Genomic DNA, 16,333 nt, shown 5'->3' with positions numbered 1-16,333 from the left:
TTGTATATCTGAATAGTTTCTGGCCATTTATCATATATACACAAATTCATCTATATGGTCTTGAGTCTTGTTACTGCAGAGACGAGAATTGTACATGTTCCTTGTTTTAGTGCTAATCTCAAATAGATTGCTGTTTTAGAGTTTCAGTGGAGATACATATATATTTGATACATTACATGTGTTATCATCACATTCCCAAATATTTGTTAAACTGCACCTTTTTTGTTTAGTGTGTACTATATGAAAACAGCCACCTGATTCTAATAGCTCTTGACTGAGAATTGAAAAGTTTCTGAAAGATGCCAGATTGATATCCTGGAAATTGAAACCTTGTGTGAATGTGGGGTAGCAACAGTGACAGCTCCCAGATCCTGCTCTCTTAATGTACTTTGATGTGCAGGAATAAAGCTCTTCTCAAAGGTTATCGAATTTCTTTTTTCTGCCACTGAGAGTGAAAATGTTGATATTCAAAGGGTTTTTTTGAGGATCAAATATATTTAGCCTTTTCAGAAAGTTTAACTGTCAGGTTACTTTTTTGTTCATGTATTTTTTTTCATTGTTCAGACTTGAGTTAATCACTTAAGATCATTGGCCCTGATGGATTATTAATTGTATAAACAAACACTGGCTAGTATTATGGTTTAAATCATAGTCTTTCTTTCTCTTGTAATTCTTGCACACAGATAGCTTTTTTTTTTTTTTTAAGATTTTATTTATTTATTTGACAGAGATCACAGGTAGGCAGAGAGCAGGGGGAAGCAGGCTCCTTGCTTAGCAGAGAGCCCAATGCGGGGCTCAATTCCAGGACCCTGAGATCATGACCTGAGCCGAAGGCGGAGGCTTACCCCACTGAGCCACCCAGGTGCCCCACACAGATAGCGTTTTGATATGAATAATAATAGCTACGATTTATTGAGCACGTATGTATGAGATGTCAGATCAGATAAAGAGACACTTTATATAAATTCATTGTTTTTCATCCTTAAAACTGTCCTGCAAAGCACAGTTTTCATATAAAGTATAAATACACTGAGACTTGGATAGGTTAAGTAACTTGCTTAAAGCAACCCCAGCCGTTTTTTTTTGTTTTGTTTTGTTTTAGAATATTTTATTTATTTATTTGACAGAGCAAGAAAGAAGATACAAGCAGGGGGAGTGGGAGTGGGAGAGAGAGAAGCAGGCTTCCTAACAAGTGGGGAGCCTGATGCTTGGCTCAATCCCAGGACCCTGGGATCATGACCTGAGCCGAAGGCAGATGCTTAACTGACTGAGCCACCCAGGCACTCCAGCCCCAGCTGTTAAGCGTGAGAGCATGAATTCAAACCTGGATTTGCCAGAGTCCTGTACCATTGCTCTTTCACCAAATTCCACTGACTCCTCATAAAAAAGTTTCATTTGGCTTAAGCATCAGAGAAGCAAGTCTATTATGTATTGGTAATGGTTGATTTAAAATTCCAGTCCCATGGACATTAAGGAGGGCATGTGATGTAATGAACATTGGGTGTTATCTAAGACTGATGAATCACTGAACTCTGTCTCTGAAACTAATAATACACTATATGTTAATTGAATTTAGATTGAAAAAATAGTTTAAAAAAGATTCCTTGTAAGGAAAAAAAAAATCCAGTCCCAGTTCTGCTAGATATTCCATTGTCATATTCATAGATACTCTTTTTTTTTTTTTTTTTTTTTAGATTTTTTTTTATTTGACAGACAACCAGGCAGAGAGGCCGGCAGAGAGGGAGAGAGGAGGAAGCCGGCTCTCCGCTGAGCAGAGAGCCCGATGTAGGGCTCCATCCCAGGACCCTGAGATCATGACCTGAGCTGAAGGCAGAGGCCTTAACCCACTGAGCCATCCCGGCGCCCCTTCATAGATACTCTTGAGTCACACTTTCCTTTTTTAAAAGATGACTTGGGGGGTGTCTGGGTGGCTCAGTTGGTTGGGCGTCTGCTTTCTTCTCAGGGTCCTGGGATCGAGACCCACATCAGGCTCCTTGCTCAGTGGGGAGTCTGCTTCTCTCTTTGCCCCCCACTTGTGCTCGCTCTCTCTCAAATAAATGGATGAATTATTTTTTTTTTAAATAAGTTGTCAAACTAATATCTGTCTGAAGAGTTGTGATTATGGATAGAAAGCCTTGATAAAACATAGTTTAAGTTTGAAATGTTCTTCAGTATACAAATTCCTAATTTTATGTTGGCATTAACAGACTTTGAAATAGTAGGTACATATAAGCCTTAGAAGTCTAGGCACAACTCTGGGATCTTTTGTATGGTAAAATTTCCTAGGTGGAAATGCTTTGAAAGTTAGTCCTTTAGTTATTTTACTTTGTATCACAAGTGGTTAGTGACTTACTCTATGCCAAATACTGTGTTATGTATCATGAATACAGTGATAAATAAGTTAGTGACTTACTCTATGCCAAATACTGTGTTATGTATCATGAATACAGTGATAAATAAGAAGCAGTCCTTATCCTGAAAAACCTCAATAGCCTGAAAGGGAGAGAGAAACAGTTTTTAAAAATTCAGAGTTCAATTGTTAAGTGCTATGATAAAGGATGTTAAAAGTTGTAGAAGAAAGAAGGGACACCTATTTGAGACCTAGATCAGAAGAAGGGTTTCATAGAAGATGTGATATGTAGGCTAGAATAAGGTGAAGAAGTAAAAATTAGTAAAGTAACAGTGGAAGGGCACAGTATTCCAAGCCTAAATAATGTGTGGAGGCCTGGTTTTTGTTTTGTTTTGTTTTGTTTTGATAACAGTTTTATTGAGATATTATTGACATACCACAAAATTCATTCTTTTTAAGTATATATTCAGTGGTTTTCAGTATATTCAAAGAGTTGGGCAACCATTACCACTATCTAATTCCAGAGCTTTTTTTTTTTTTTTTTTTAAAGAAAGGGAGCGGGTAGGGGTAGGGGGAGAGGGAAAGAGAGAATCTTAAGCAGGCTCCATCCCTAGTGTGGAGCCCTACTCAGGGCTTGATCTCATAATTCTGAGATCATGACCTGAGCCGAAATCAAGAGTTGGATACTTAACCGACTGATCCACTCAGACACTCTCAGAACATTTTTACCACATTGAAAAGAAGCCCTGTATCTATTAGTGGTCATTCCCTATTCTTTCCTCTCCCTATTTTCTGGCAGCCACTTATTTAGTTTCTGTCTTTAAGGATTTGCCTATTCTGGACATTTCATATAAATAGAACCATTCAGTGTGTGGTCTTTTGTAACTGGCTCCTTTCATTTAGCATAATATTTTCTTTTCTTTTTCTTTTTCTTTTTTTTTTTTTTAAAGATTTTATTTATTTATTTGACAGAGAGAAATCACAAGTAAGCAGAGAGGCAGGCAGAGAGAGAGGAGGAAGCAGGCTCCCTGCTGAGCAGAGAGCCCGATGCGGGGCTCGAACCCAGGACCTGGGATCATGACCTGAGCCGAAGGCAGCGGCTTAACCCACTGAGCCACCCAGGCGCCCCTCTTTTTTTTTTTTTTTAAGATTTTATTTATTTGATAGAGGGGGAGAGAAAGCACATACAGGGGGAGTGGGAGAGGGAGAAACAGACCCCAGCTGAGCAGGGAGCCAATGGAGGGCCTGATCCCAGGATCCTGGAATCACGACCTCAGCTGAAGGCAGATGCCCAACTGACTGAGCCATCCAGGCTCCCCTAGCATAATATTTTCAAGGTTCATCCATACTGTAGCATGTATTAGTATGAACACTTGTTTTGAGGAATGGAGATGGGCAAGATTAAAAGTTCAACTGATTAGTATAACCAGTGCATAGAATAAGAATTTGAGAATAGAGAAAAGGTGTCATACTAAAGAAATAAGCAGAAACCACATCAGATGCAACTATGTTTTAGATTTACGGACTTTATTCTAAGGGCAATAGGGTACCACTGAATGGTGTTAAGTGCAAATATAATATAATCAGATTTGTGTTTTGCATTTGCATAGAGATTAGGCTAGCTGGACACAAAACGGGGACAGGATGAATAGTTAGGATTCTTATAAAAATCTGGGCAACAGGAAGATGTGAGATATGGCAGTGGAAATGGAGAGAAGTGGATGGATTTGAGAGATTTAAAAGGCAATATTGGTAAGACTTGGTGTTAGACTGAATGTAGAGGTGGAAGGAAGAAGAGAGGTAGTATCTAAAATGGCATTCAAGGCTTTGAGTTGGTCAGCAGAATAGATAATGGCACATAGATGCATTAAGGAGTTGGTTAACTAGATAGGTTTCAGGGTGCTAATCTATGAGGAGTTCTAAAATGTTACTGGAAAGCTGATGAGATGAAAAATGCATTTACCAGAACTCTTAATAGAATATTGTATGTTGTTTAGAGGAAAACTTTGATAAATTTCCATAAAAGAAGGTGAGATCCCCTCCCTCACCTAGCTTCTTGCTTGAATAATGAGGTAGTTCCTAAACTGTACTCTAAGAATCTCAAAGGCTGTTTTATTGAGTGGGGCAAATTTGAAATCAGAGCTGAATAGTTCAGTAGAGGAGAGGCTGCTATCACTGTGTCTTTTTTTTTTTTTTTGCCTGTACCTTTTATGGTTCTTACCCTTTCTTTTAGAATATTTATAGAAGATTGGATTGAAGAGTATCAAATTGGGGTGCCTGCGTGGCTTATTTGGTTAAGCGTCCAACTCTTGATTTTGGCTCAGTTCATGATCTTAGCGTTGTGAGATTGAGCCCAGCTTTGGGCTCTGCTTGAGATTCTCTCTCTCCCTCTCCCTCTGCCCCTTCCTTCCTTAAAAAAAAAAGGGGGGGTGGGGTTATGGACATTGGGGAGGGTATGTGCTATGGTGAGTGCTGTGAAGTGTGTAAACCTGGTGATTCACACACCTGTACCCCCGGGGATAAAAATACATGTTTATTAAAAATAAAATTTTAAAAAAAAGAAAAAAAGAAAAAAAAGGTATCAAATTACTAGCCTGTTACATGTGTCTATTGCTGTGTAATAAATTATACCCAAACACAGTGGTTTAAAACAACAAGTTGATTATTATCTCTTCTGCTTAGGGATTGGCTAGTCTCAGCTAGGTGGTTCTCACTTAGGGTTTTCATGAAGTTGTAGTCAGAAGTGGCTGAGTCATGCTTGAGGCTTGCTTGTCTTGAGGCTTGCTCATTCAAATATGTAAAGGTTCATGGGCAAAAATCACCTACATGTGGCCTTTCCCTGTGGTTTCTCTAGCATGATAATTAGATTCCAAGAGTGAATATCCCAAAAGGACCAGGAAAAAACTATTACCTTTCATGTCCTAGCTTTGAAAGTTATGTTGTATTCTTCCTGTTTTGCTCTATTTGTTGAGGTAGTCATGAAGTTCTGCCCATGTTTAGAGGAAGGGGACATAGATTTTACCACTCTGAGAAGATCATGTGGGATGGGAAATATTGTAGTAGGTGTCTTTGCAAATATAATCTGCCTAAATTGAGGGTCTTGTATAGACTAGGATAGGGAACAAAGGAAATGACTTTGGAATATTGAATGCAGTTTTGTACCTATCGAGTATAACTCCCTGTCATACTTACTGGTGAAAATGTTAAGAAGTTTGGTTACTAAGCAGTTACGGACTTTGATCTATGGTAAATAGTATTAATCAGAGCCAAGATAGGGAACAGTATTTAACTGAGAATGTTTTCTAGTTTATCCTTCATATTTCATATTTTTAAAATATTTATTTATTTATTTATTTTTTTGTCAGAGAGAGAGAAAGAGAGAGAGAGATCACAAGCAGGCAGAGTGGCAGGCAGAAGCAGAGAGAGAAGCAGGCTCCCTGCTGAGCAAGGAGCCCGATGTGGGACTTGATCCCAGGACCCTGGGATCACAACCCGAGACAAAGGCAGTGGCTTAACCAACTGAGCCACCCAGGTGTCCCTTTCGTATTCTTTTTTTTTTTTTTAAAGATTTTATTTATTTATTTGACAGAGATCACAAGTAGGCAGAGAGAGAGAGAGAAGAGGAAGCAGGCTCCCTGCGGAGCAGACAGCCCGATGTGGGGCTCGATCCCAGGACCCTGGGATCATGACCTGAGCTGAAGGCAGAGGCTTTAACCCACTGAGCCACCCAGGCGCCCCTCGTATTCTTTTTTATCCATGACCAGGATTGTGGAAATTACGGAGTCTTCCCTAAGTTAACAATGGTTTGACTTGTGATTTTTTTTTTTTTTTTTGACTTAGGATCATGTAAAAACAGTACACATTCAGTAGAAACCATACTTCAAATTGTGAATTTTGATTTCTTCCCAGGCTAGTGATATGTGGTATGATACTGTCTTGTGATTCAGGGCAGCAGCAGTGAGCCATGGCTCCTAGGCAGCCATGTGATTGCAAGGGTAAAGAGTGATACACTTAAAAACATTCTATACCCAAACACCCATTCTGTTTTGTTTTTTTTTTTAAGATTTTATTTATTTGACAGAGAGAGATCACAAGTGGGCAGAGAGGCAAGCAGAGAGAGAGAGAGAGAGAGAGAGAGAGGAGGAAGCAGGCTCCCCACAGAGCAGAGAGCCCGATGTGGGACTCGATCCCAGGACCCTGGGATCATGACCTGAGCCGAAGGCAGAGGCTTAACCGCTGAGCCACCCAGGTGCCCCCATTCTGTTTTTTTTTACTTTCAGTACAATATGGAACACTTTATTATAAAATAAGCTGTTAGATGATTTTGCCCAGCTGTAGGCTAATATAAGTGTTCGGAGCATGCTTAAGGTAAGCTAGGCTAAGCTATTATGTTTGGTAGGTTAGGTGTATTGAATGTGTTTTAGACTTAAAATTTTCAATTTACGATTGTTTTATTAGGACATAATTCTATCGTAAGTTGAAAAAGATCTGTATTACCTTCATAAATCTCTTCTGTTATAAACATGTCCACATCAGAGATTCCTATAAATCACTTGCATTTTATATTTTAAACATCTTTTTTCCTGTCATTGCCCTTATAGGTTTATTTAAAAAAAAAATTGGTTTGTAAATTTTAGATGATTCTTCTTTCTTTCCCCATATATAGTTAAAGTTGTAATCTTCTGTTATATATCTCAGAGAGATAATCTTTTAAAATCCTTGTCTTTCCTGTTTCCTTCCTTTTTCAGTTTTCATATTTGAAAGTAAAAATTTAAGTAGCTTGGGATTTTTTTTTTTTTAAGATTTTATTTATTTTAGAGAGAGCCAGGGAGGGGGGGGGGGTTGGAGAGGAGCAAAGGGGGAGGGAGAGATGGGGGAAAGGATCTCACGTTGAGCCTAGAGCCTGATGTGGGGCTCCATCTTAGGACTCTGACATCATGACCTAAACCAAAACCAAGATTTGGATGCTTAACTGACTGAGCCACCCAGGTACTCCTAATTTGGGTTTTTATTAATTGACATTCATGTATCCTTGATATTCTTTCCTGTTATTAACAAATAATAGACATTCATTCCAAGAAAAATTAGGACTATAAAAGATTGAAAAAAATGTAAATCACCCAAATACTACCAAGAGATTTTTTTATTATATTTTGGTGTATATTTCTTAAGACTTTTAGGTTTTGGGGGACCTCCTGGCAGTGGAGTATGCAACTCTTAATCTTGGGGTTGTAGGTTTGAGCCCTATGTTGGGTAGGGAGATTGCTTAAAAATAAAATCTTTTTTTTTTTTTTTAAAGATTTTATTTATTTATTCGACAGAGAGATCACAAGCAGGCAGAGAGGCAGACAGAGAGAGAGGAGGAAGCAGGCTCCCTGCTGAGCAGAGAACCCGATGCGGGGCTCGATCCCAGGACTCTGAGATCATGACCTGAGCTAAGGCAGCGGCTCAACCCACTGAGCCACCCAGGCGCCCCTTAAAAATAAAATCTTGAAAAAAAAAAACTTTTAAGTTTTCCCCAAATATGGAGTCTTACAATTTGTACCATTTTATAAATGGCTTCTTTCAATTGACATGTAGATTTTCCCAATATTTTACTATTTTAACATCAATTTAACAGTTATTTCATATTTTTCTATTTATCCCATTATTTCCTTAAGGTAAATCTCTAGAATGTAGTTACTGTGTCAAAGTGCCTGAATTATAGAGTAAAGATAAAATTTCCCAGTTATTGTGGCTGATTGGCTCAGTCAGTAGAGCATAGGACTCTTGATCTCCGGGTTGTGAGTTCAGGCCCCATATTGGGTGTGAAGCCTACTTAAAAAAAAAAAAAAAAAAAATTATCAGTTATATAAATCCTTGTCCCTTTTTCCCCCCTCTCCCACTAGAGAATTCCCTGTTTTTGTTTTTCCCTTGCATGTTTTGCTTACTGTCTTTCTCCTACAACACACACATTCACAGATATTTATCAGAGTGGAAGAAATCTTCATCATGAAGTTAATTAAGTATGGACTTCATTAATTTCATTTGATTTACCTTTTCACGAAACATTTGTTGAATACTCTACTGTGCCCTGGGTTACAGAGAATGAAGACATAGTCTTTGTTCTCACTGAACTGACAGTTCAGTGGGGGAGGTAGACAGGCATACGGACAATGTAAATTAATTTGGTAAGTGCTGCCATTTCTGGAGAGAAGGCATGACATGAGTATAGGATGACTCTTCTAAAACAGCCTATAGAGAATCAGGGAAGGCTTCCCAGGCTGTATTGAAAGTGAGTTTGAGTTGAACCTAGGTAATGCACATTAGCTAGGTAAAGAAGGGTGGCAAAAGTGTCTCAATATAGGCACAGAACATGCAATAATAGAGAAGCATGAGAAAGGATCTCACAAGAAATATGGGTATTTTTGTGTGATTGGAGTTTAGGGACGTAGTGGGAGAATAGGTTGGAAAAGAGGCAGAGACCAAGTTCTGAAAGGATCTCTATTGCCATATTAAAAATCTGGACTTCATTCTTGGGGGAAGAGAATAAGGGAATTTATCCATTAGCTAGAAATGCACAATCAATCTGGGTTTTATTTGTGGTGACAAATGAAGATGCATCACTGACATCTAGAGATGTCCCATTAAGTAGGTTCGAGATAGGAGGGGGATAAGGTGAGAACTGATGAGGGCTTAAAATATGGCAGTTGTAGAAATAGAAGGAGGGAGATATAATTAGGAGGTATTTATTTGGAATCCATGTCATGGGAGATGTGTTATATGCTATACTTAATTCAATAATCCTGGATATTTTGAATACTTGCTCTATATGACAACACTGTTGGCGTCTTGGGATAAAAGGATAAATAAAGGGTTTCCTGCCTTGAGTGGTTTATTGTGTAGTGGAGTGCAACAGATCATAAAGGGAGAAATCACCATGCAACGTGAAATGTGTTATAAATGTATTCTGAGAACATAGAGAACTAAGTGATTATTCATTTCACTTTAGGAGGTGATATTGAGCAGAATCTTGAAGGCACTCTGTGAAATTTTTTTTCTGTGTATCTTGAACTGTATTTAAAACATTTTATACTGTATTTTATGTCATATATCTCTCCAGTTATTAAACTTCTTTTGTTCCTTCCAAAAACCAATTCCATAATGCCAAAAGGTAATGAAAAAGCTCTACCGTAAAGCGCTCATTCTAGGCAAAATGTACTAGATTCTTTAAAAAAAAAAAAAAAGGAGGCAAAAAAAAGTACTAGATACTGTTGTGTTTTTTTTTTAAAGATTTTATTTATTTATTTGACAGACAGAGATCACAAGTAGGCAGAGAGGCAGCCAGAGCGGTGGCGGGGGGGGGGGGAGCAGACTCCCCACTGAGCAGAGAGCCCGATGTGGGACTTGATCCCCTCTATCCTAGGACCCTGGGATCATGACCTGAGCTGAAAGCAGAGGCTTTAACCCACTGAGCCACTCCGTCGCCCTAGATACTGTTTCTTATCTGGAAAGCACGTTTTTAGGTGAGGTGAGGGAGGCACTACTTGTTACTTGTCTATTTATCTCTCCTATTGTTTTTCTAAACTATTTATCAGTTTATTTACTAGGGCATTGGCAACTTTTAAGGCTACTTTTCGGAAAGAATATAGTATTATATTCCATTATGTGTTCTCAAAGATAAGATTGGAGACTTGTGGCTCAATAGGATGGATTGACCCCACCCCCCACCCCCCAACACACTTATTTTCTTTCTTCCCTAAAACTCCACTGAATGATAGGAAGAAACAACAGAAAAGGAAACAGCATTGGGTGGGAGGTTTCAGTGAATGGAAAAAGTAAAATAAAGGTCTTAGAACTGAAGAAGCAATACATTGTGGAGGGAGATGTGATGAGAAGTAAGTGTACACCCCTACAGAACCTTAGGGAAACTTGTGGGAGGCTCTAGGAATCTCTAAAGGCTTAGGTGAGGTTTAGTGCTGAAAAAGAAATTGGTTGGAAGTCTGTACAAGAAGTGGTTAGATATGCTGGTATTCTGCCATAGTTTATGTAGCCAAGTAATGTTATTCTTTGTCCTGCAGGAAACTTAAAGATTTATTTTTTGAAAGAATTGAATTATGAAAGCTTTGAGCTGAGGGATTCCAGGCATATCAGAAGATAGGAATGAGGCACAGGGTTGAAAGTATATTGACTAAGGGAAATGTAGTGTGAAGTCACAAATGTGAAATTGAGAGCAGTCTCTTCCTTGTGTGATTTTCCTCTAGACACATTTAAGCTTCTTGGGGTAATGTATGGAGTTAGGTAGGCAGTAATTTAACCAGACTTAAGGCTTTGCCAGCTGAGGCTAAAGGTAAGAGGGATAAAATTCCAGAAGAAAAAACTGTGATGTTTGAGACAGTTATATAATATTATTGGACTTGTCTCACACATCAAAACAGATACAGACATAAAGGATTTGACTTTGAATCTAGAGTTAATTTCATTTGTTAAAAAAAATCTTCAGTTAAATAGTTTAATTAAAGGTGAGGACCTTACTTTTGCCTCATTTATTTAGACCTTGGTACTTTTCCTCATATAGCCATTTCCTATTTCTGATATGGTTTTGTTCCTTATTTGATAGATGTAAGCGTGGTTCTGAGTATCAGCAGCCCCTCTTATTTAGAATGTAACATACATATATTTTTCAAGTTCTCAAGATTGGAAAAAAATTTTTTTAAGATTTATTTATTTATTTATTTGACAGAATGAGAGAGAGAGAGAGAGAGAGAGAGAGAGAGATCACAAGTAGGCAGAGAGGCAGGCAGAGAGAGAGAGGGAGAAGCAGGCTTCCTGCTGAGCAGAGAGCCAGACATGGGGCTTGATCCCAGTACCCTAAGATCACGACCTGAGCCGAAAGCAGAGACTTAACCCACTGAGCCACCCAGGCGCCCCTGGAAAATCTTTAACCAGTGGTTTTCATTCCATATTTTTTATTGGCCTCTGGAAACTTGAATTTTAGCTTTTTTCTTATTCTCCATTTTTTAATAAGTACATCATTTTCACATCAGGTAATGGAATTATATTTGCAATAATGCCAGGAAATTTTTTTTTAGTTCCTATTATCTTTATAATTAAGTGATATTCATTAGGTCATATGTAAGATACTTTCCTGTTCTGAAATGCTATGATTATTTGTTAGATATTTTATATGGATAATGTTGGGTCCGTAATCAAAGGAGCGAGACTGATACAAAGCTAAGGTCAAGCAAAGCTTTATTTCTTGCCAAGCATCGAGAATCAAACAGACCGGCCGGGGCGTCTCTTGCAAAGAGGCAACCTGTCTCTGCCTTACAGACTAGCTTTTAAGGGCAAAGGCCATGTGGTTGGGCCTGGCCACGCACAGGTGGCCAATGAGATTGTAACACACAGAGAGAGCTGCACAGTCATGTTAAGTCAATGTAAGTGACCAATTGAATCAATTGAATTACAATTTACCCTATAGTAGATATTTGAACTAGCCTATCACCTTGGTCAGAATTGGCGCCCAAAAGGCACCCAAAGGGCGGGGCCCATACTCCTTGGTAGCTAGGGAGTCAGTATGCTCCCCCACTGATTGGATACCTCCACCTGGCCTGCCCACCCTTGTATTTGGGCTTTGTTTCCTGGGACTGGTTTCTGGGACTTGTTTTTAAGTAAGTTCTGGGGGTGGGGGGGCAAGGTCAGTTTAAATTTTACTGCATAAACAACAAAATCACTGTTTAACCGGATGGAGCTGCTCTGGCTAAATAGGCCCTTACAGATAATATGAGATTCTTAATTTTATTCTGATTACAATTACTAATCTTGTTCAAGACTAAATGAGTCTCTTATAGAGTTTTATATTATCTCTTAGCAGCTACAAAGGTATTTAAATTGGACTATTGTAACTTCATGGATATTGTCATATATTCAGAAGAAGGAAATAACATTTGAAAAGAAGCTTTGGCAGCTTTATTTTTTGCATACCTCTGACAGTAAAGGTTAATATTGGGCTAATAGAGCCATTGCTTCTAAACAGTGGAAGAGGGCTGGAATCATACGAGATTCCATTTGTAGGGAAAAGAGTTTGGCAATAAAAATCTCAACGGGAAGCCTCTGAATCTCAATTTAAGGATTCTGTATGTACAGAAAAAAAATCCCACATCCTAGTAAAGCAGCAGTTTTGCTAGCTTTGAATTCTTGGAGGGCTTATTGTAATACAAAATAAGTGGTATTTTTATGAATTAACATAGTTAAAACCATTGGGTAGAAAGTGTCTGCCTTTAATGTTTCACTTTGTATTATCCATGGAAAATAAGAAATGTTAAAAAAATTCTTAACTGTTTATTGAAACGTTTAACTTTTGGCCTTCTTACACGATAAAATGTGACTGCTGCATTTCATGCTGGCTAGGTCTTTAAATCTGAAGATGTAACTGTAATTTATTATTTAAGCCCATAGTTTTTATTTGTTTGGCTATGATAGGTTTATATGGAGAAAATTAGGGCTTATTCCTTCTGCAAATGTAATGAGCAATGTGTGTCTTTTTTTTTTTTTTTTTTTTTCTTTAGGATCAAACAGAACATACTGAATCAGCAGGACTGGCTGGTGGTGCGGCAAGCATCATGAGTAAGCACAGGGAAGTCTGTTCCATATCACGTGTGTAAGGGGAAAAAGGTAAGAAAACCAGTGTTCTGTTTCTATTAGAGATTGAACTTAAGAAAACAACTCAATCTATAGGATATAATGCTTATGTATATATGCTGTTTGCTTCATTTATAACATTGCCTCTTGTTAAATCAAGAGTGTGGTCTTAAAAAAAGACTTGACTTAAATCCAAAGCAAAGGGGTATTTTTAAATTACTGTCGAATTATGTCAAAAATTATAATTTCTCTGCCAGTGCTTGGTTTTTCCTTTTGGAGTCAACTTCCATTTTCAAAATAGAAAGGTAATTTCAGCATGAAAAAGAACATGGATTTGAGCAATACTGTTAAGAGAAAAAAAAAATCAATCTTTATTATTATTTTTTTTAATTAAAAATTTTTTAAGATTTTATTTATTTGATAGAGATCACAAGTAGGCAGAGAGGAAGGCAGAGAGAGAAAGGGAAGCAGGCTCCTGGCCGAGCAGAGAGCCCCAGGCGGGGCTCGATGCCAGGACCCTGGGATCATGACCCAAGCTGAAGGCAGAGGCCTTAATCCACTGAGCTACCCAGGCGCCCCAAATCCAATTAATCTTATTTCTATTTCTTAGTCATCATGTAAGAGTTAAACAATTAAAGCTAATTTCGGGGCAGGGAATCAAATATAAATTTAATTAAATTATTTTACTTTGTATTTTTAGACTGTGAAGAACAACAATTTCCAATAGAAAATTGGAAGTATTTTACTAATTCTTGTAGAGTAGGAATCATTATTTTTCCCTGACTAGGAATCATGTTTGATTTCTTTCAGGTCTTACAATTACTGAGGGGTAGAAAATGGTGATGGGGGTGGAGGCTATATGGGTGGGATTAGTTTCAGAAACTGATTATGCCATTCACTAATGGCATGTTGCATACTCTGGCTGAGTTCTTTGATTTTTTTCATGTAAGCTTTGAGGATGGAGGGATGGGTCTAACTCTGTGATACGAGACTGAACTCCTTTTCTCTTTAGTTGAGAGTCCAGCAGAGGGGCACTCAGTAGTGCCTTTTCCATCAAAACTTCTAGGCCTGCAGCTGGAAGAGTAGTTCTTGTACCCTAACTACCTCATGTGAGGGTATGTGAAGGGAGTGCCTTTTTATGCCTTTACTGGGCAAAATCATATTCTTTAGGGATTACCTTTTTTTTTTTTTTTAAGATTTTATTTATTTATTTATTTGAGAGAGAGAGAGAGAGATAGTGAGAGAGGAAACACAAGCTGGGGGAGTGGGAGAGGGAGAAGCAGGCTTCCTGCTGAGCATGGAGCCTGATGTGGGGCATGATCCCAGGACTCCGGGATCATGACCTGAGCTGAAGGCAGATGTTTAAAGGACTGAGCCACCCAGGTGCCCCCAGGCATTACCTCTTTAGGAAGTTTTCAAGCCACTGCAAAAACTATCAACAGTAATAAATAGTAAATAATCAGGGGTAATCAGTTATTAGAATATTTGTCATAGTAGCCAAGAAGTACACCCTCATCTCAGTCTGATTTAGCTTTACCTCTTCTTTGGCTCCATAGTACTCAGTGTATATATCAATTGGCACAATGTTTTATATTTTAAGTTTACTTATCCATCTCCCCTATAAGATATTAGGCACTGTTAGGTCAAGGACATTGTCTTATTTGTCTTGTAATCTAATGACTAGGACAGTGCCTGAAACATAATAGATGCTCAGTAATGTTTGGTACAGGGAATACACATGTTCATTATAGTAGTAGATAGCATAAAGAGGACGTACCAGTGAAGAAAACATAAAGGGAACAACCAGATCAGTGCTTTAAAAGTGGCACCACCTAAGACTGAGATTCCAAGAGAGTGTCCAAAAGGACTCTATAGTCAATAGAATAAAAAGAGGTCTAGAAGCCCAACAACAAAAGAGGTCCTCAGGAAGAAACCAGTAAGTTAAGTAATTATTTTCTTTTTTGAGATACACATGTATAATATTTAGTGACTTCTATTTTGAAAAAGAGTTGGAAGCTTTAATAAGAAGACAAGTAAAGAATCCTGACATAAGGAGTACCGGGCAGGGTCAGTTGGTGGAGCATGTGACTCTTGATCCTGGGGTTGTGAGTTCAAGCCCCACATTGAGTGTGGAACCTTCTTAAAATAAATAAATTAATTAATTTAAAAAATGAATCCTGAGGTAGTATTTAAATCCTCTGGGAGACGTAGCTTATGCAGTGAGAAGACTGTCCCTCTCCCAAGCCCTCAGGAGACCTCAGGTTTTTCCTTAGAAAATGAAACTAGGGGCACCTGGGTGGCTCAGTGGGTTAAAGCCTCTGCCTTCAGCTCAGGTCATGATCCCAGGGTCCTGGGATTGAGCCCCGCATCGGGCTCTCTGCTCAGCAGGGAGTCTGCTTCCCCGCCCCCCCCGCCTCCTGCCTACTTGTGATCTATGTCAAATAAATAAATAAAAATCTTAAAAAAAAATGAAACTGAATATGCTCAAGACTTATGGACACTAAACATTACAGATCAAGGATGAGGCATCATAGTGAAAGCTGAGGGATTAAGGGAAATCATTTATATTGAAAAGTGAGACTCTTCCCCTTGCTTCTTCTTCTACTTTTCTTTCAGAAGGTAATTGTCTGGTATTACATGTTGTTACTCCCTTATAGAAGATTATATGAGTCTTCTACAGAGTCTAAAGAAAACACTTACCTATACTGGCATTTAGAGGTCTCCCATGAAATTGCTGTGTTCCCACCTGATCACCATGCAGTGGAAGCCACCTGGTTGAGAAGCCAAGTATGCAGATCTTGCAGTTGGCTTTTAGTATTTCCATTTATTCAATAAATAGGCATTTTGGGAAAGGATCCAATGAGAAAGAGACCAAAAGTACAAAAGAGGAGCTTGAAGTAAATAATACTGGAAATAGAAGAAAGTTTGAGAAAAAAAAAACCCAACAAACAATGGGTAATTAGCAATTGCATCAGAGAGGTAAGAGAAGAAATTGTATTCATGAAATAAGATGCTATAAAAATTATTAGAAAAAGAAAGTGCTCTGGACATTTAAAATATGATAGACACTTGGTGCATTTAAAAAAATTTTAAACTATCTCAAGCTTATAGGAAAGTCACAAGTACAAAGAACTTTTTTCTCTGAACCATTTGAGAATAAATTGCTAGCTGCGTGTGCCCCATCCCCTTTGAAACTGTGTTTCTGGCAAATAGGAACATTCTCCTACCTAACCACAATACGTTATCAAAATAAGGAAATTAACTTTGATTCATTATCACCATCTAATTCTCAGATCTTATTCAAGTTTTGCCAGATGTACAAATAATGTCCTCTATACCAAGAGGATCTAGTTTGGAATCATG

The 16,333-nt window shown here is 38.3% G+C and overlaps 1 protein-coding gene across 3 annotated transcripts in view; it reads left to right on the top strand.

The window, feature by feature from the left end:
* The window catches only part of ZFYVE9 (zinc finger FYVE-type containing 9), a 211,978-nt gene that overhangs the window by 52,385 nt on the left and 143,260 nt on the right, over positions 1 to 16,333 (top strand). For all 3 annotated transcript variants that reach the window (XM_047725413.1, XM_047725411.1, XM_047725412.1), the window contains exon 2: positions 12,898 to 13,003. The gene's annotated coding sequence lies outside the window, so the exon portion shown is untranslated. The remainder of the gene's footprint in view (positions 1 to 12,897; positions 13,004 to 16,333) is intronic.

Source organism: Lutra lutra, chromosome 4, assembly GCF_902655055.1.
Source record: "Lutra lutra chromosome 4, mLutLut1.2, whole genome shotgun sequence".
NCBI classification, from domain to species: domain Eukaryota; kingdom Metazoa; phylum Chordata; class Mammalia; order Carnivora; family Mustelidae; genus Lutra; species Lutra lutra.
The sequence above is the reverse complement of the archived record's forward strand: the minus strand, read 5'-3'. Positions and strand labels throughout refer to the sequence as shown.